Genomic DNA, 20617 nt, shown 5'->3' with positions numbered 1-20617 from the left:
CGCATTTGGTTTACAGTCCTTTGTTTCAACTTGCCGTGGCAATTCACAAGCTTTCTGGAAATTAATAAATTACTGTTGTGCAAATTCAGCAGTAGGCTTTTTCATTAGAGTCAAATGTTATTTTGTTTTTTGATAAAATATATATTTAATTGTGATTTATTTGTACATACAGTGCATCCAGAAAGTATTCGCATCGCTTCACTTTTTCCACATTTTATGTTAGTTTTATTCCAAAATGTAGTAAATTCATTTATTCCCCTCAACATATGATTCACAACACCTCAAAATGACAACATGAATTTTTTATTTTTGCAAATTTATAAAAAATAAATAAACTAAGAACCTGTACATAAGTATTCACACCCTTTGGTCAGTACTTTGTTGATGTACCTTTGGCAGCAATTACAACCTCAAGTCTTCTTGAATATGATGCCACAAGCTTGGTGCACCTACCTTTGGGCAGTTTTGCCCATTCCTCTTTGCAACACCTCTCAAGCTCCATCAGGTTGATGGAAAGCATCAGTGCACAGCAATTTTCAGATCTTTCCAGAGATGTTCAGTCAGATTGATGTCTGGGCTCTGACTGCACCACTCAAGGACATTCACAGAGTTGTCCTGAAGCCACTCTTTTGATATCTTGGCTGTGTGCTTACACAGGAAATTTTGCTGAGTAAAATTTACTCTGCTGGGATAGCATTTTATCCAAGTCCAAATAGAGTGAATTATACTCTCACAGAGCTAAATCACCTCAAAACAGTGTAAAATCAACTCTTATTGGAGTAAAGCCACTTGCATTGAACAGATGGTGTCGCAGACCGAACGGTCCTCCGTCAGCTCTGCCTTCACTGCGCTTACATCATCAGCCACTGTTCACTGATAATCATCTAATTTCTGCTTAAAACTGCGCTCCAGTCATCATCTATCTCAGCGATAGATATCTGAAGCTTTTGAATCCTGAATATCTGAATCCTGTCTGCATAAATTCAGCATTATTCTATAATAACAGAGAGAGGAAGCGATCAGAGTGGCACGGCTGCACAAGCTGTTTGCTGATGCGTTCACCGCGTGTTGGACATTTCAGCGTGTCACTGTTTAAAGCCTCATTTCTGCTTAAAACTGACTTTAGAATGATTCAAGAGGTTTTACCTTGACATCTGATCGTTAATAATCCCATTAATCCATTTGATCGCTTCGGGCTCCAGCATGACACATGCTCAGTGGAGGCAGGGCGGACCAATATTTAGGTGTCAGACCGTTCAGTCTGCGACAACTGTCGAGCTGATTCACTCTATGATAGAGTGTAATTTACTCTATTTAGACTGGGATTAAATGCTATCCCAGCAGAGTAAATTTTACTCAGCAAAATTTCCTGTGTAGCGTTATTGTCCTGCTGAAAGATGAACCATCATCCCAGTCTGAGATCAGGAGCACTCTGGGGCAGGTTTTCATCCAGGATGTCTCTGTACATTACTGCATTCATCTGTCCCTCAATCCTTACTAGTCTCCCAGTTTCTGTCACTGAAAAACATCCCCACAACATGATGCTGTCACCACCATGCTTCACTGTAGAATTGGTGCCTGGTTTCCTCCAAACATGACACCTGGCATTCATGCCGCAATCAGTCTTTGTCTCATCAGACCAGAGAATTTTGTTTCTCATGGTCTGAGAGGCCTTCAGGTGATTTTTGGCAAACTCCAAGTTGGCTGCCATGTGCCTTTTACTAGGGAGTGGCTTCCGTCTGGCTAATCTACCATAGGCCTGATTGGTGGATTGCTGCAGTGATGGTTGTCCTTCTGGAATGTTCTCCTCTCTCTACAGAGGAATGCTAGAGCTCTAGCAGAGTGGGCATTGGGTTCTTGGTCACTTGCCTGACTAAGGCCCTTCTCCCTCGATTGCTCAGTTCAGATGGGTGGCCAGCTCAAGGAAGAGTCCCCGTGGTTCCAAATGTCTTACATTTATGAATGATGGAGGCCACTATGGTCATTGGGACCTTCAACACAGCAAAAATGTTTCTGCACAGCTCCCCATAATTGTGCCTCAAGACAATCCTGTCTCGGAGGTCTACAGACAATTCCTTTGACTTCATGCTTGGTTTGTGCTCTGACATGCACTGTCAACTGTGGGACCTTATATGTAGACAGGTGTGCACATTTACAAATCATGTCCAATCAAATTAATTTACCCCGTGGACTCCAATTAAGCTGTAGAAACATCTCAAGGATGATCAGTGGAAACAGGATGCACCTGTGCTCAATTTTGAGCTTCATGGAAAAGGCTATGAATATTTATGTCCATGTGATTTCTCAGTTTTGTTTTTTATATATACTCAACAAAAATATAAACGCAACACTTTTGGTTTTGCTCCCATTTTGTATGAGATGAACTCAAAGATCTAAAACTTTTTCCACATACACAATATCACCATTTCCCTCAAATATTGTTCACAAACCAGTCGAAATCTGTGATAGTGAGCACTTCTCGTTTGCTGAGATAATCCATCCCACCTCACAAGTGTGCCATATGAAGATGCTGATTAGACACCATGATTAGTGCACAAGTGTGCCTTAGACTGTCCACAATAAAAGGCCACTCTGAAAGGTGCAGTTTTGTTTTATTGGGGGGGATACCAGTCAGTATCTGGTGTGACCACCATTTGCCTCATGCAGTGTGCAACACATCTCCTTCACATCATCCGTGAAGAGAACACCTCTCCAACGTGCCAAACGCCAGCAAATGTGAGCATTTGCCCACTCAAGTCGGTTACGACGACGAACTGGAGCCAGGTCGAGACCCCGATGAGGACGACGAGCATGCAGATGAGCTTCCCTGAGACGGTTTCTGACAGTTTGTGCAGAAATTCTTTGGTTATGCAAACCGATTGTTTCAGCAGCTGTCCGAGTGACTGGTCTCAGACGATCTTGGAGGTGAACATGCTGGATGTGGAGGTCCTGGGCTGGTGTGGTTACACGTGGTCTGCGGTTGTGAGGCTGGTTGGATGTACTGCCAAATTCTCTGAAACGCCTTTGGAGACGGCTTATGGTAGAGAAATGAACATTCAATACACGAGCAACAGCTCTGGTTGACATTCCTGCTGTCAGCATGCCAATTGCACGCTCCCTCAAATCTTGCGACATCTGTGGCATTGTGCTGTGTGATAAAACTGCACCTTTCAGAGTGGCCTTTTTATTGTGGGCAGTCTAAGGCACACCTGTGCACTAATCATGGTGTCTAATCAGCATCTTCATATGGCACACTTGTGAGGTGGGATGGATTATCTCAGCAAAGGAGAAGTGCTCACTATCACAGATTTAGACTGGTTTGTGAACAATATTTGAGGGAAATGGTGATATTGTGTATGTGGAAAAAGTTTTACATCTTTGAGTTCATCTCATACAAAATAGGAGCAAAACCAAAAGTGTTTTCTGATTAAGAAATCTGGTGTCTTTTCTTGGCACCAGTGATGCTGACCACGTGTGCATGTGTGTTCGCTATGCACAACAGCAGTAATTAAACAATTGATGCCAAATTGGTATGGTGACTGGGACACCAAGCGGGAGGTCACTGGGGCTTTGGGTTGAAAGCATATGTGTGTGTGAGCACACACACACACACACACACACACACACACACACACACACACACACACACACACACACACACACACACACACACACACACACACACACACACACACACACAGTCAGCCATGTATATTACATCACAACCTGCTCTGCTATGCACAGCAACAGTAATTAAGCAGTCGACACCAAACTTGGTATGGTGTTTGGGGGCACCAAGGGGGAGGTCACTGGGGCCCTTTGGTTGAAAGTGTATCTGCACTAACACGCACACACACAGTCAGCCTGATCATCCTTGAGATGTTTCTACAGCTTAAATGGAGTCCACCTGGGGTAAATTTATTTCACTGGACATGATTTGGAAATGCACACACCAGTCTACATATAAGATCCCACAGTTGACAGTGCACGTCACAGCACAAACCAAGCATGAAGTCAAAGGAATTGTCTGTAGACCTCCGAGACAGGATTGTCTTGTGGCACAAATCTGGGAATGGTCACAGAAAGATTTCTGTTGCTTTGAAGGTCTCAGTGAGCACAGTGGCCTCCATCATCTGTAAATGGAAGAAGTCAGATCCACAAGGAGTCTTCCTGGAGTGCAGTCTAAACTGAGAGATCGGGGGAGAAGGGCCTTAGTAAGGGAGGTGACCAAGAACCCAGTGGTCACTCTGTCAGAGCTCCAGCATTCCTCTATGGAGAGAGGAGAACCTTCCAGACGGACAGTCATCTCTGCAGCAATCTACCAATCAAGACTGTATGGTAGAGTGGCCAGACGGAAGCCACTCCTTAGTAAAAGGCACATGGAGTCCACCTGGTGTTTGCTAAAAGGCAGCTGAAGGACTCTCAGACCATGAGAAACAAAATTCTCTCATCTGATGAGACAAAGATTGAACTCTTTGGCATGAATGCCAGGTGTCATGTTTGGAGGAAACCAGACACCATCCCTACAGTGAAGCATGGTGGTGGCAGCATCATGCTGTGGGGATGTTTTATAGCGGCAGGAACTGGGAAACAACTCAGTATTGAGGGAAAGATGAATGCAGCAATGTACAGAGACATCCTGGATGAAAACCTTCTCCAGAGTGCTCTTGACCTCAGACTGGGGTGACCGTTCATCTTTCAGCAGGACACATCTTTCTCAGTACACAACCAAGCTATCAAAGGAGTGCCTTCAGGACAACTCTGTGAATGTCCTTCAGTGGCCCAGCCAGCGCCCAGACCTGACTCTGATTGCACATCTCTGGAGAGAACTGAAAATGCCTGTGCACTGCAACCCAGTCTCAAGGCAGTTTGTGGGACTGGGTTACGAAAAGTATATTAGTCTATGGGTTCATGACGGGGTACGAAAATGAGCTGTTTTTTGTAACGGGGGCATGAATTCATTTCGTGACAGGGGACACAGAATGTGGGGTGGTCATGGTTAACATTTGTGGAGGGTACACACTTATGCTATGTTATGGTTAGAGTTAGGAGAAGGGGAAGATTATAAATGGCAAAATAAAAAACTGTCACGGGCTGTGCACTGACACTCTCCATCCAACCTGATGGAGCTTCAGAGATGCTGCAAAGAAGAATGGACAAAACTCCTCAAAATAGGTGCACCTAGCTTGTGGCATCATATTCCAAAAGACTTGCGGCTATAATTGCTGCCAACAGTGCATCAATAATTGACAATTGAGCAAAGTGTGTGAATTCTTAAGCCCCCGTCACACATAGCAAGAATGTGAAGGAACCATTCCAACACGGCAAATATTGCCATTATCCAACACAGTCGGAAGGAAAAGAGGCGTGACCAGCCATGGTCCCGAATGCATCTGGACTGCCTCGTGCACACCTGCAGGATGCAGCCCAAACATATTTCAGACAACAGTCAGCTGACACAGACTGCTGTGAGACGGCACCGACATTGGAGCTGTTACTCACCCACTCACTCACCCACGCAATCAAAACGTCCGCTCGTCCTCACATTCCCAGCGCTAAACTGACCTCTCATCAGTGTGTGTCTTACATGACGGAGTGCGTGTGTGTACGTGCATAGAACAGGCATTCCGAGTGATGAGTGTGTCTCCACTCAGCTGCACGCGTGTGTTCACAGTGGCTGAACGAGCCACGTGTGCCTGCGTGTGTAGAACAGGTGATCAAAGCAGGGTGCGAGTGTGTGGCCGAAATGTTCATTAAGCTGCATGTATATGTGTCCATAAACGCTGTACCAGCCACTCCGCACGCGAGCACTGGAGCTGTCCATCTGGCCGCACAAAAAGGCTGACAACTGCCAGTGATTGCCTGCTGTTAGTCCGGTTAAAAATCCCTTCAGCTGTTTGATCAGTATATACTTGCATTGCTGGATTTGATTTGTCCGGCTGGGCTCCATAACTACTGCTGAACTGTGCTGGCAGTGTGCCAACTTCCCACATGTGCGCAGCTTTCACATGCAGCCAGTGGACTTTCTCTTTTCTCTTTTTATAAACTCTTTTTTGCTGTCATTTCACTTGAAACACATTTTAACACAACTGTTGTTGGATTATCATTGTGGGACAGCACTTCACATGGGATTTAATTATACCAGAGATGGATTATGCTTTTGTCACCTGATCGACATTGCCAGTGCACAGCGCAGCCGTGCTGTGGAAAGCAAAGTACCGGAGGTGAGTTACATGTGTGTTTATTTCGTCATGTGCTGGGCAAATATTTCCACATCATACCTGCTACAGATGTAGGAGTTCAACGTGTAATAATACGTGCATTACAGCGGTGACATCCCGTTCAGCTGCGTTGCTGCGTGCCTCTGACGCGTGCACAGTGCCACTTACATGTTATTACATGACAGTATTTCCTTCACCCTCCCTGGCCGGGGGCCAGTAGAGGTGGAATAATGTAGCACAGCATGTTGGCAGGCTTTGCTGTGACCGATGGTTCTCAGAGATCAATCAACCTCAATCAGATCGTTTCAGATCCTGTTCATGCCGCCTTCAGAATATGTAAATTGCGGTCAGATGGTCGTCAGATTACCCATGGATCGCTGTAGCGCCCAGAGAATTATGAACACGTGCGTCACGTTCGGGGCTGCCGACCGATTTTGACCAACTGTGTGGACTTCCGCAGTTGGCTGTCATAACGTTTTGGAACTGAAATCCAACACCTTTTGGATGTGTGCCGATTCATAACTCTGACAGAACTCTGTGTGATTCCGGCTGTGTGTGATGGGGTATAATGTACATGTGATATCATATTTTTTTTAATAAATTTGCAAAAAAAAAAAAAAAAAAAGACCTTCTTTCATGCTGTCATTATGGGGTGTTTTAAGTAGAATTTTGAAGGAAAAAAACAATTTACTCCATTTTGGTCTGTAACATAACAAAATGTGGAAAAATTGAAGCGCTGTAAACTCTTTCTGGATGCACTGCATCTGGAGGCTGGTGTCCTCTCGAGTGGCCCTTACAGATCTATGCACAAACACGGTAGGATGACACCTCCTGCAGACAGGAGAAGGATCAGCTGACACCAACAAGGATACAAACAAAACAGACAAACAGAATCCAATTTTGAACATTTTGAATGTAATGAAACAATGAAACAATTTGAGAATGCGCCCGTAGTGTTGGGAAAGTGTAAGTACACGGACCCACAACAGGGGGCGCAAATGAACGGACAATGGAATAGGTCAAATAACAACACTTTACTGTTGCGAACGTGCACAACAAACACAACAGATTACACAATAGATCAGAGGTCAAATTACAAGGTGTCGTGTGGGCAGGCTCGAAGATAGGAGACGCCTGTCCAAAGCAGAACCGGAACCACACGATTTCCTCCGCCACCAGACCCCGGGAATACTGGAGCCGCCAAGTCCCGAACTCCCAGGTGGCCACTGCCTCCGCGTGTCGGACCTGGTACTGCTGGCGAGGAACAAAAACACAATTAAACGTGGGTGCGTCTGCACCCAGCAATCTGCACGGCAGGGAAGCTACCTCCACCTCTCGTTGGAGAAAAAGTCTGTTATCACTCACAAAAATCACAAAAAGGGCTTTCTATCAAGCAGTCAGGCTGAGGATATTACCTTTCAGGTAGAACGATATCTCGGCAAAGAGGTGGAGATGACGTCTTGCTGATATACCGATGCAGATCAGATGAGTGGTGACAGCTGTCACAGGTGATGAGTGTCAGCTGTCACCCCGGCTGCTCCTGTAAGGCGGCAGCGCCCTCTGGTGCCTGGAGCCCGCACTCCAGGCAGGGTGCCCTCTGGTGGTGGTGGGCCAGCAGTACCTCCTCTTCAGCGGCTCACACAACAGGACCCCCCCCTCAACGGGAGCCTCCTGGCGCCCGACCAGGCTTGTCCGGGTGGCGGCGGTAGAAATCGGCCAGGAGGGCCGGGTCCAGAACGAAGCTCCTCTTCACCCAGGAGCGTTCTTCAGGTCCGTACCCCTCCCAGTCCACCAAATACTGGAAGCCCCGGCCCATCTTACGGACATCCAAAAGCCGGCGCACAGTCCAAGCCGGCTCGCCATCGATGATCCGGGCAGGAGGCGGTGCCGGACCCGGAGTACAGAGGGGTGAGGTGTGATGTGGTTTGATTCGGGACACGTGAAATACAGGATGGATCCGCAGTGAGGCCGGCAGCTGAAGCCTCACTGCGGCTGGACTGATGACCTTCTGGATTTTGAAGGGACCGATGTAACGGTCCTGTAACTTGGGGGAGTCCACTTTGAGGGGGATGTCCTTTGTCGACAACCACACCTCCTGCCCTGGCCGATACGCAGGGGCCGGGGTCCGCCGACGGTCTGCATGGGCCTTTGACCTCATCCGGGCCCTCAGCAAGGCAGAACGGGCGGCACGCCACACCCGACGGCACTTCCGTAGGTGGGCCTGGACCGAGGGCACACCGACCTCTCCCTCAACCACTGGAAACAAAGGCGGTTGGTTCCCCAGACATACCTCGAAAGGGGAGAGGCCGGTGGCTGACGACACCTGGCTGTTATGGGCATACTCGATCCAGGCCAGATGGGTACTCCAGGCCGCTGGGTGCGCGGCTGTCACGCAACGCAGGGCCTGCTCCATCTCCTGATTGGCCCGTTCTGCTTGCCCGTTGGTCTGGGGATGGTACCCGGATGAGAGACTCACCGTGGCCCCCAGTTCCCGGCAGAAGCTCCTCCAGACGTGCGAGGAGAACTGGGGACCGCGATCTGAGACAATGTCTGTTGGGATCCCATGCAGCCGGACGACGTGGTGAACCAGGAGGTCCGCTGTCTCCTGGGCCGTCGGGAGCTTCGGGAGGGCCACGAAGTGGGCCGCCTTGGAGAATCGGTCCACTATCGTGAAGATGGTGGTGTTGCCCTGGGACGGCGGGAGACCCGTGACAAAATCCAGGCCGATGTGGGACCAGGGGCGATGGGGCACGGGCAGCAGCTGGAGCAGACCCGAAGCCCTACGATGGTCAGCCTTGCCCCTGGCGCAGGTGGTGCAGGCCTGGATATAATCCCGGACGTCGGCCTCTAGGGACGCCCACCAGAAGCGCTGCCGGACAACTGCCACGGTTCTTCGCACCCCTGGATGACAGGAGAGCTTAGAGCCGTGACAGAAGTCCAGGACTGCAGCCCTAGCTTCTGGTGGGACGTAAAGTCTGTTCTTCGGCCCAGTTCCGGTGTCCGGGCTTCGTGCCAGGGCCTCCCGGACGGTTCTCTCTACGTCCCAGGTGAGGGTGGCCATGATAGTGGACTCCGGGATGATGGGTTCCGGTGGATCCGACAACTCCGTTTTGACTTCATCTTCATGTACCCGGGACAAGGCATCCGATCTCTGGTTCTTGGTCCCGGGACGGTAGGTGATCCGGAAGTCAAAACGGCCGAAGAACAGTGACCAGCGGGCTTGCCTGGGATTCAGCCGCTTGGCGGTCCTGATATACTCCAGGTTCCGGTGGTCAGTGAAAACCGTGAATGGCACGGACGTTCCCTCCAACAGATGTCTCCACTCTTCAAGAGCCTCTTTCACCGCAAGGAGTTCTCGATTGCCGACGTCATAGTTCCGTTCGGCCGGGGTCAACCTGCGGGAAAAATAGGCACACGGGTGAAGGACCTTATCGGTCTTCCCGCTCTGGGAAAGCACAGCTCCTATCCCTGAGTCCGAGGCGTCCACTTCAACCACTAACTGGCGACTAGGATCGGGCTGCACCAGAACGGGTGCAGACGAGAAGCGCCGTTTCAACTCCTTGAACGCGGCATCGCAACGATCCGACCAGGTGAAGGGAACTTTTGGTAAGGTCAGGGCTGTCAGGGGGCTAACTACCTGACTGTAGCCCTTAATGAACCTCCTGTAGAAATTAGCAAAGCCGAAGAACTGTTGCAGCTTCCTACGGCTAGTGGGTTGGGGCCAGTCTCTCACCGCCGCAACCTTGGCCGGATCAGGAGCGACGGAGTTGGAGGAGATGATAAACCCCAGGAAGGACAAAGAGGTGCGGTGGAACTCACACTTCTCGCCCTTCACAAACAGCCGGTTCTCCAACAACCGCTGCAGGACCTGACGTACATGCCGGACATGAGTCTCAGGATCCGGAGAAAAGATGAGTATATCGTCTAGATATACGAAGACGAATCGGTGCAGGAAATCCCGCAAGACATCATTAACTAATGCTTGGAACGTCGCGGGGGTGTTTGTGAGGCCGAACGGCATGACCAGGTACTCAAAGTGACCTAATGGGGTGTTGAATGCCGTCTTCCATTCGTCTCCCTTCCGGTTCCGAACCAGGTGATACGCATTTCTGAGATCCAGTTTAGTAAAGATTTTGGCTCCATGCAGGGGGGTGAACACGGAATCTAATAATGGCAACGGGTATCGGTTGCGAACCGTAATCTCATTCAGCCCCCTGTAATCAATACATGGACGAAGTCCGCCATCTTTCTTGCCCACAAAAAAGAAACCTGCCCCCATCGAGGAGGTGGAGTTCCGGATCAGCCCGGCAGCTAATGAGTCCTTGATGTAGGTCTCCATTGATTCGCGCTCAGGTCGTGAGAGGTTGTACAGCCTGCTGGACGGGAACTCAGCGCCTGGAACCAAATCAATGGCACAATCGTACGGACGGTGCGGGGGAAGGGTGAGTGCCAGATCCTTGCTGAAGACGTCAGCAAGATCGTGGTACTCAACTGGCACTGCCGTCAGATTGGGCGGGACTTTGACCTCCTCCTTAGCCTGGGAACCGGGAGGAACCGAGGATCCTAAACACACCCGATGGCAGGTTTCGCTCCACTGAACCACCACCCCAGACGGCCAATCGATCCGGGGATTGTGTTTTAACATCCATGGGATGCCCAAAATCACGCGGGAGGTGGCAGGAGTTGCAAAAAACTCAATCTCCTCCCGGTGGTTTCCAGACACCACCAGAGTTACTGGTGGTGTCTTGTGTGTGAGTAAAGGGAGGAGGGTGCCATCTAGTGCCCGCACCTGCAATGGCGTAGGAAGCGCCACCAGAGGGAGCCCTACCTCCTTTGCCCATCTGCTGTCTAGCTGATTCCCTTCTGACCCCGTGTCCACCAGTGCTCGGGCTTGAAGGGTTAAATCCCCGCTCAGGATTGTGACTGGGAGTCGTGTGGCAATTTGTGTGTGTCTCACTTGAATGTCTTGACCCCCCCTTAGCCCAGTCTCTAAGGGCGAGTGTTGACGTTTTGGCCGTTTGGGGCAGTCTCTCTGTGTGTGCTCTGTTGAGCTGCAGAGAAAACACTCTCCACGGATCAGCCTTCCCATTTTGGCCCTGTGCGTCTCCCTAACAACGTCAACAGGGGGAGCTGTTGCCCCACAAAGCGCTGCGGCTGTGGAGCGTGGGGAGGGCGGCCCCTTTTCGAACCCGGAAGGGAGAGGGGCGGCGCGTATCCGGTCACGTCCTTCGCCTCGCTCCCGACGGCGTTCCTCTAACCGATTGTCTAATCGTATAACGAGATCAATAAGCCCGTCTAAATCCCGCGGTTCGTCCTTAGCCACCAGGAGCTCCTTTAGGACCAACGACAGTCCGTTTACGAAGGCGGCGCGGAGGGCAGTGTTATTCCAGCCGGACCTCGCAGCCGCGATGCGGAAGTCGACTGCATAAGCAGCTGCGCTCCAGCGCCCCTGTCTCATTGACAGCAGCACGGCTGAAGCGGTCTCTCCTTTATTTGGGTGATCGAACACTGTTCTGAACTCCCTCACAAACCCATCATATGTCAGAAGGAGCCGTGAATTTTGCTCCCAGAGCGCTGTAGCCCAAGCGCGTGCCTTGCCGCGAAGCAGATTAATTACATAAGCTATCTTGCTAGAATCAGTCGCGTACATGACAGGACGTTGTGCGAAGACGAGCGAACACTGCATAAGGAAGTCCGCGCACGTCTCCACACAACCTCCGTACGGCTCTGGAGGGCTTATGTATGCTTCCGGGGAAGGTGGGAGGGGTCGTTGAACGACCAGTGGAACGTCACTGTTACGCACAGGGTCGACAGGAGGGAGAGCCGCAGCAGCGCCCTGAGGGCGCGCCTCCACCTGCGCGGCGAGAGCCTCCACCCTGCGGTTAAGGAGGACGTTCTGCTTGGTCATTAAATCCAACCGAGCCGTGAAAACGGTGAGGATCCGCTGCAACTCACCGATCATTCCTCCTGCGGGCGCCTGTGCACCCTGTTCTTCCATTGGCCGTTCAACAGCCGGTTGACGCCCCTCGGGATCCATGACGTTGGCCGAGATATCCTGTTGGGAAAGTGTAAGTACACGGACCCACAACAGGGGGCGCAAATGAACGGACAATGGAATAGGTCAAATAACAACACTTTACTGTTGCGAACGTGCACAACAAACACAACAGATTACACAATAGATCAGAGGTCAAATTACAAGGTGTCGTGTGGGCAGGCTCGAAGATAGGAGACGCCTGTCCAAAGCAGAACCGGAACCACACGATTTCCTCCGCCACCAGACCCCGGGAATACTGGAGCCGCCAAGTCCCGAACTCCCAGGTGGCCACTGCCTCCGCGTGTCGGACCTGGTACTGCTGGCGAGGAACAAAAACACAATTAAATGTGGGTGCGTCTGCACCCAGCAATCTGCACGGCAGGGAAGCTACCTCCACCTCTCGTTGGAGAAAAAGTCTGTTATCACTCACAAAAATCACAAAAGGGCTTTCTATCAAGCAGTCAGGCTGAGGATATTACCTTTCAGGTAGAACGATATCTCGGCAAAGAGGTGGAGATGACGTCTTGCTGATATACCGATGCAGATCAGATGAGTGGTGACAGCTGTCACAGGTGATGAGTGTCAGCTGTCACCCCGGCTGCTCCTGTGAGGCGGCAGCGCCCTCTGGTGCCTGGAGCCCGCACTCCAGGCAGGGTGCCCTCTGGTGGTGGTGGGCCAGCAGTACCTCCTCTTCAGCGGCCCACACAACACGTAGTGCATGTTATATGTTACGTCCAGCCTTGATGTTTTTTGTCAGGACGCCGTCAGAACAAACTGTTCAATACCACACATTTTGGAAACTTTTCCAAACCTTAAGAGCTTGTACACAAAAATGGAAAGAGATTTTATTTGTTTTTATTTCATGCAAAATATTTTCATCTCATCTTTTTTTGTCAACATTAATGCATGTTAACGTAGAAGCATTTAGAACACTGACATAGTGTCGTTGTAGTCTTGTTTTCATCATGAAAAAAATGGTCGTTGGTGAGGATATTTCATCTCACCTCGTCTGATGTAATTAACACTAATCTGGTATAGTGGACGATTGTGCAGCTCTGTAACGCAGTGGCTGTAGCCTGGCATCACTGCTGCCAGTTTGATTGCAAAGACTGGTGATTATACTACAAAAGTGTGCATTGATTTTTCTTTTAAGTGGTTTGGTTAAAAGCGCTCACAAAATGACATCCTAGTTTAAACAGGTTTAGAGGATGGAGTTTAAAATGATCTTTCCCTATCTCAAGAGTTAGTGGACACAGTCCAAATGAGAAGCATCTTGATGAAAGTGAACTTGAACTCCTCCTCCTTTTATTCTCCATTCTCACAGAACTCTGAAGTTGCTCTGGCTAACAGAGAAAAGGAGAGGAGGTAGGGGAAGAAGGGGATAAACTACAGATGGACAGGGAAAGGTAAAAATGGAAGAAAAGAGTTTGTGAAAGTTAACAAAGGAGAGCTGGCCGTTTCAAAAGGATGTGTGAAAGCTAAGGAGGATGATGTACTTCAGGACTCATTTACATCAGGCCTGACAACTGCCTCACATCTCCCCAAGAGCAGCACAGCTCTGGCTTAGAGATTCCTAAAGAGGGCCCTTCTTCGTCTGGCTTCCTTTCTTCCACCCGCTCTCTGGCTTTTTTCCCCTCCTTCTCCTGTCTCTTTTTTTCTCTTCCCTCCTTATACTCTTATTCTCTCCTGCACTTTCTCTTGTGCTCTCATGCGCTTCCCAGTCTTCAATCAGTCATCATGAAAGTGTCTGTCTGGGCATCTTAACTATCCTCTGAGAGGCAGACACTTGTCTGGGCCTGCCTTCATCCCCTAAAGGTGTTTTTTTTTTTTTTTACTTGGACTTATTTCCTTCCTCACACATTTTCAGCTTCCCTAAAGAGCTGACAACAAGTGAGAGCGACAGGGCAAGATAACCATGAGGGGAAGGGAGATGAGAGGGGAAAGTTATGGATGGAGAATTTAAAGAGGATAAAATAATAATAGGTAAAAACGGAGGGTGAATGAAAGGAGGTGAGGACAGTCAAAACAGTTTAAAAAAGATGAAGGAGCCAAATGAAATTGCAGGCAGGAGAAAGGACAAAGCAAGGAGGACGAGCATGGAAATGAGACGAGGAACACGAAGAAGATGTCTGGTACGACAGTGAGAGTTTGTGTTTATCAGTGGTCCCGCAGTGTGTTTCCCAAACACAGGATTTAGAGGGGTAGAGGGAGCGAGTGGGACAGTTCAAATTAAAGTTTTTAGGTGGGCAGGAAAGCTCTCCGTTTGGAGTTTCCTTTTTTCCCCCTGGGTTTGATGTGGAAGCGACCAGCTCCCGCTTTGACTGTGTTGTCTGCTGTGCAAGTTTTAATATTCATGCCGCAGATCAGGAAAGGAACGGAGAGGAGAGGAGATTTTTGGTCAAACAGAAAGCTAATTTGCAGCCGAGGCAGTTGCCTGGGGCAGTTTCTGCTACTGGGGAAATGAGCTGGAAGATTAGCTGTATGTATAATTCACACATGGCCACACTTGCACACATGCATACTTGTGTGGATACATGCACGTGCTTGCGCAGGCTAGATGCTGCTCTGTTTTTGAGATGTTTCATGTTACAGTCGCAGCCTGCTACAAGATCTTTGCTGCTGTCTTTAATGCTTCTCAAACTCTGCAACTGTCTGCACTGACAGCAAAACAACTAACATTGCATTCACACTTTAGAATACCAACAGGTGACTGTCAAACTGTCTGTGCTGCTGTGTCCAGCACAATTAGCATGTTGAATCTTCAGTGAGAGCAGCTGATATTGTCTAAAATCTGTATCGATGGTTGCTTTGTGTTTTGTTGTCTGTTTTTTCTGATTCAAACAATTTTCAGTGCTCATTTTTGTTGGATAACCTGTACAGATGTCAGCAACAGTTTGTTTTACCTGAGGCCATCAAAATATGGCTATCATGTATTGTGAAGGCTTTGCGTCCATCCATCCGTCCATCTACCTGTGCTCAGCACAAGTCCTGTTACTGCCAGAGTCTTCAAATTCACAGGGCACGTTCTTGGGACACAGACGTTGAAGAAGATCAAAGATGGCTAACCTTGACCTTGATTTTAAGAGGTCAAAAGGTCACATTCTGTTTCCTATTTTTGTGCTATGACTCATGCAAATCTGTTTTTTGGCGGGGGGGGGGGGGGTTTTGACAGTCTCAGCGTAGTGAGGTACAGTGACATCACTGGCTGGTCTCTCTCTGGCTGCTAATTCAGCAATACTCTCCCAAATTGCTGCTTTTCTGTATAAATCTAACATGTTTCTCATGTATTATGGAAAAGCTTATGCGAAATAAACACTTCTGCCACTGAAAATGCTATTTTTGCAACCTGATGACACCACTGCAGTGATTTACAAGACATCTCACAGACATCAGCCTGCACGTGCATCACACACAAAGGTAAATTCTGCTCTTGTCCAAAGTTCATGTATGCGCACATGCACACCTTCCTACAGACGCCGTTAAAACGTGAATAAAATGTTGTGTATGATTGATTGATTGAGTTTATTTTGCAACATCAATATAAACATTCAGAGGTGAATATATCAGTTATACATGGATAACACAAAAAAGCATAAACGCTTATTTCTATTGTCATCCTTGTGAACTTTTCACGTGACAAAACAGAGGGGCTTGATTGAACATGTACAAATTGTAAATAAGACAATAGGATCTTAATAATGAATGTAAATAACAATAAATGTATAATATTCCTCCAGTGCAAACTATATATATATATATATATATATATATATATATATATATATATATATATATATACTGGAACACCAATTAAACAACTGCAAATTATAAAGAAGACAATGCTCATACGGCCAAGGGTATTTTAGCATTGCGTTATATGTTTAGGTGTGAGGTTTAGGGGTTCCTTATATAAAGTTACAGGGTATAAGCCTGTTTTTGTACTTTTACTCAAGGCCAAAATATGGCCATCAGTTATTACAAGGAATTTGCATCTGTCTGTCAGTCTGTGTATGCTCGGCATAAGTCCAGTCCTATTACTGCCAGGGTCTTCAAATTCACAGGGACCATTCTTGGGACACAGACCTTGGACAAGTTCAAACATGGCTAACCTTGGCCTATTCTAAGGGGTCAAAAGGTCACATTCTTTTTACTCACACTTTCATTGATTACATGCTCATACAGCCAAGGATATTTTAGCATTCAACACAGCACTTCAAAACATGTTTTATTTTGGATGCTTACATTATTTTACTTTGCACACAATCAAAATTATTTTACAAAAACTACCAGGGTGAAAATTGCTTGAATTTGAGTGTTAACCTCCAATGTACACACAGTATAAAAAACTTCACTAAGGGTTTGAGCTGTCACTTGAGAAAGCATCAAAATAAATTAGTTTGTACTTTGATGATCACAAAGCAAGAGAAGGATATACTATATTTTCACAGCATTTCCAAGTGTCAACAACTGGAGTGAGAAGTATTAAGAAATTCCAAATAAATCCATGCAGCCGACTGTTTTGTTTTTGCAGACATGTCTGTGTTTTTCTTTCTTATTTTCAGCACAGTTCTGCGGAAAGATAACACAGTTATGCTAAACTCTGACATTTCACCATGGGGAGCTTCTTTCACAGTTGCAAATGCTGCTGATTAGCAGGAACTTAGATCAACGCAGTCCATTTTGCTAAGAGATACCACAATAAAATAGTTAACTGGAACTACAACAAATAATTGATTAATTGACTGCCAACTATGTTAATAATAGACTACAGTGTTTACTGGAGTATAAGTCTCATTTGTTTTGGGGGTTTTTTTTGTTGCTTTTTTTTTTTTTTTTTTTTTTTTAGTCATTACAGACTAAAAGCCCTGTCACACCTTGATTTAGCCAGCATATGCCAACCATATTAAAAAACGCATAAGTCCAATAAGTTAACGGACATGTCTCACGTTTTTTAACATCCCAGTTAGTAAGACAACATAAAAGTACTCATGATTGTAAGTGTCTTTGCTCACATGTGCTAATAATTAGGGATCGCTGATGTATTTTATTCCTCTCACTCTAAGCGTTAGCAGGTGCATTTCTGGAAAACATTTCACTCGGCAATCTTCTGCATTTTTCAGTGTGTGACATCCTAATTAGCAAAACAGAAACATCCCAATGACTGACAGACAGAGGGAACAGAACCTGCTCTGTCCGAAAACGAAGCTTTTGAGCTGCTGGTCGAAAGTGATGGCTCAGATTTACAGAGAGGTCACGACATGCTTCACTCCGAAACTCTTAACTTTTTCAGAGTGTCGGATTTTGGAGCTTAAATTGTGGTGACGCACTGTTTGTGTGGATGCTGGTTTACTGAAGCTGTATACATGGATGCAGGACATCTGACACTGTTTTTAACAGACTGCCTGGACACCGAGATGGATTTGTTACTTTGGAAAAAGTCAGAATACATTATTTCCAGGAGTTCATGGACGTTATTTTATGTGCCACAATCAAGAAAGAGGCAGAGAGGCAGAGCTGCAGCTGTGGCGATCTCACGCTCGTGCGCTTCTTTGATCGCGTGGAGTTTAGATTTGGAAATGAATCCATATCATGACGGTGAGTCTGGCATGTTCAGGATTTTTCCTCTTTTGTGTTTTGTGGCTAAATTTCAGGTTTTTGTTTTTTTTTTTACTTTGAGAGTAAATTTGGAGCTGTGTATGTCTGCTGCAAAGCTCGCTGTGTGTGTGTGTGTGTGTGTGTGTGTGTGTGTGTGCGTGTGTGTGTGTGTGTGTGCGTGCGTGCGTGCGCGCGTGCGTGCGTGCGTGCGCTATGCAGCTGACAAGATGCTCCTTCTCCTCCGGCAGCAGATGTAATTTTTTAGATTTTATTGATAACGACACTCATAATTAATGGTGCACAAAGCTGAACCTGGAGCAGAGATGGTTATTGACAGGCTGCGTTTCTGACTCATGGCTGTGCAGGTGCACAGAAACCTTCACAGAGCTGCAGCTTTTACCGTGACTACATCAAAATGAACAGTTATCACTTAAAAATGAGTCATCATAACATGACATCACACTTGTATGTCAACTTTGAAATTAATCTGTGCCTCCATTCTTAACATTATCAGCTACATTCCATTGAAGTACACAGTGTGACACTTCTAGTTGCGACATCACTTTTCAGAAACATCCGTGTACTCACGAGTACTTTGTTTTTGGACGTCTTATTAGCTGTTTGTTGTGAATGCCATATGCTTTGAAAACGGTCATGGACGTGCACAATGTAATCCCGGTGGATCATTGGATGGTAACAAACAACCTTAATCTTAATTGTTGTGATTGTGGTGCGACCTGTCCTTTAAGGGTAAGTTTTTATAAGTTAAAAGCAAGTTGAAATACCTTGAAGCTCACTGATGTAAATACGACCTGATAAGCTGAGTTCCTCAAAATATTTTGGGCATGCTAAAAATTTTAACGCATGCCAGCATGTGACTCATATGTTCCGCACATGCTGGACATAAGTTGTAGGTAAGTTATGTGATTGTTGGCAGACGTTTCTTGTTACTTACTCATAAGTCTAGATCTGTCTATTAATGCTGGCCACTGATTGGCTGAAAGCTGTGGCCCGTATGCAGAATGACTGTTTCATTCACACGTGGAGTATCTGACCTCTTCATTTCAGTCCAATTCATCATTACAGATGGACATGAATCCAGATAAAGCTCCTGATTTTTGAAAATGACCTCGAAAAATTCTTTAATTCGTGGCTGGAAATGTAGCATTTTAAAGCAAGTCCCTCTGTGTTTTTTTTCTGTTGCAGGTGCGTTTCTCATGTCAGCCCTGCACTGTGAACACACAGAAGTGCTGTGATGATTTAAACTTTTAAAGCGCCGTCGCTCTGGTGTGATCATCAGATGACTTGATCGATCGATCAGGGTGAGCAAGCCTGATTAATGCGCTGTTTAAACATTTAAAGCGTCGTTGCTGTCGGTGATCACCACATCGACAGATCACACCGACAGATCACACAGCACTTCCTTCAGATCACACCTGATCGCGGTCGACTGCCACTTTAAAAATATAAATCATCACAGCGTTTCATTATTCAGGTCCGTGATTACCTGATCAGATCCGCTGATCAGGAAGCAGCCGGCACTTTCAACATTTAAAGAGACAGCCCTCCATTCATTCACAGCAGTGTTTCCTGCAGCCAGTCTACTCATCAGCATTCTGTACACAATGAAAATAGTCCACCAAGATAAAAAAAAATTAAAGTAAAAAAATAAAATAATGTTAAATGATTCTGTTTCTGACGCGCACCACACGGTGCTGTGCCGACCAGAACCACTGGGCTGAAACAGGGCTGTTGGCAGATGCTGGATAATCGTCAAGGTGTGACAGCTGCATTAATTTATTAGATGTACGCCAGCGTGCGCCAGAGTTTTTAATACGGCCGGCATATGCTGGCTAAATTGTCAAGGTGTGGCAGGGCCTTTATATTCTGGTGCAGCTTATATACCAGAAAATCACACATTCCTTATTCATATTGATAATAATTATAATAAGTGGTGGGCACAGTTCTGCTAATCTGCTAACCAGTAATTACTGAAGCTAACTTTTTTGTTAGCGGATTAGCTTTTCAGATAACTTTTGAAAACCATCAGCGGACCAATTACCTTCAGCTAAATTTAGTTCCGCTAATTTTCAGTCCGCTAACCATTTTTTTGCTGTTATAATGAGTAAAACTTAATGGTCAAAAACATCTGTAAAACATAAAATCCTACATGTTAGTTACTATTGTGTGTTTTGTAATAATCAGACCGCTCTGAGGAGCTCAGTCCTCCCCCAACAGAAGGGGGCAGACCGGTTGCCAGTTGCTATTGCAAAGAAGAAGAAGAAAAAAGTCATTTACTTTAAACATACGTCGACTCAGACAGTGGGCAGAATACATGAAACGCAAAGCACCTTTCACTCATGGTTTCATTTAAAACCAACTAATTCCAGAGTTTATCTACATTAATGGCAACTCTGTCATTTTTACAAAGTGAAAATATGATATTACACATATCTTGTAAAGTGCCATTGAATGCCACTGCCTTCGAATACTACACACAAATTACAGTTGGTCTATTCACACTCCCATCCAGTAGATGGCAGTGTTCTATGCATTTTGACGGGGGGAGGAGGAAGTGATGAAAGACGGTCATTTGAATTTCCCATAATGCCTTTTGGCATGTGTGTCTGTTAAAGCTCAAACCTTCAGAGTTGCCGTTAATGTCAATAAACTGTCTGGAATTAGTTTGTTTTAAATGAAACCATGAGTGAAAGGTCTTTGTGTTTCATGTCTTCTGCCCACCGTCGTTGATGCTTGTTGAAAG

The 20617-nt window shown here is 46.7% G+C and overlaps 1 protein-coding gene and 1 long non-coding RNA gene across 2 annotated transcripts in view; one reads left to right on the top strand and one right to left on the bottom strand.

Annotated features, from left to right (window-relative positions):
• The window catches only part of ush2a (Usher syndrome 2A (autosomal recessive, mild)), a 1147097-nt gene that overhangs the window by 94488 nt on the left and 1031992 nt on the right, over positions 1-20617 (top strand).
• Positions 737-18854, bottom strand: LOC117526058. The gene is made up of 4 exons (XR_004565203.1): positions 18663-18854; positions 15532-15537; positions 5485-5497; positions 737-747 (listed from the first exon to the last, which is right to left on the bottom strand). It is a non-coding gene; the product is annotated as an uncharacterized LOC117526058 (long non-coding RNA).

The sequence above is a fragment of the Thalassophryne amazonica genome, chromosome 2 (assembly GCF_902500255.1).
Source record: "Thalassophryne amazonica chromosome 2, fThaAma1.1, whole genome shotgun sequence".
In the NCBI taxonomy this organism is placed as follows: Eukaryota; Metazoa; Chordata; class Actinopteri; order Batrachoidiformes; family Batrachoididae; genus Thalassophryne; species Thalassophryne amazonica.
The sequence above is the reverse complement of the archived record's forward strand: the minus strand, read 5'-3'. Positions and strand labels throughout refer to the sequence as shown.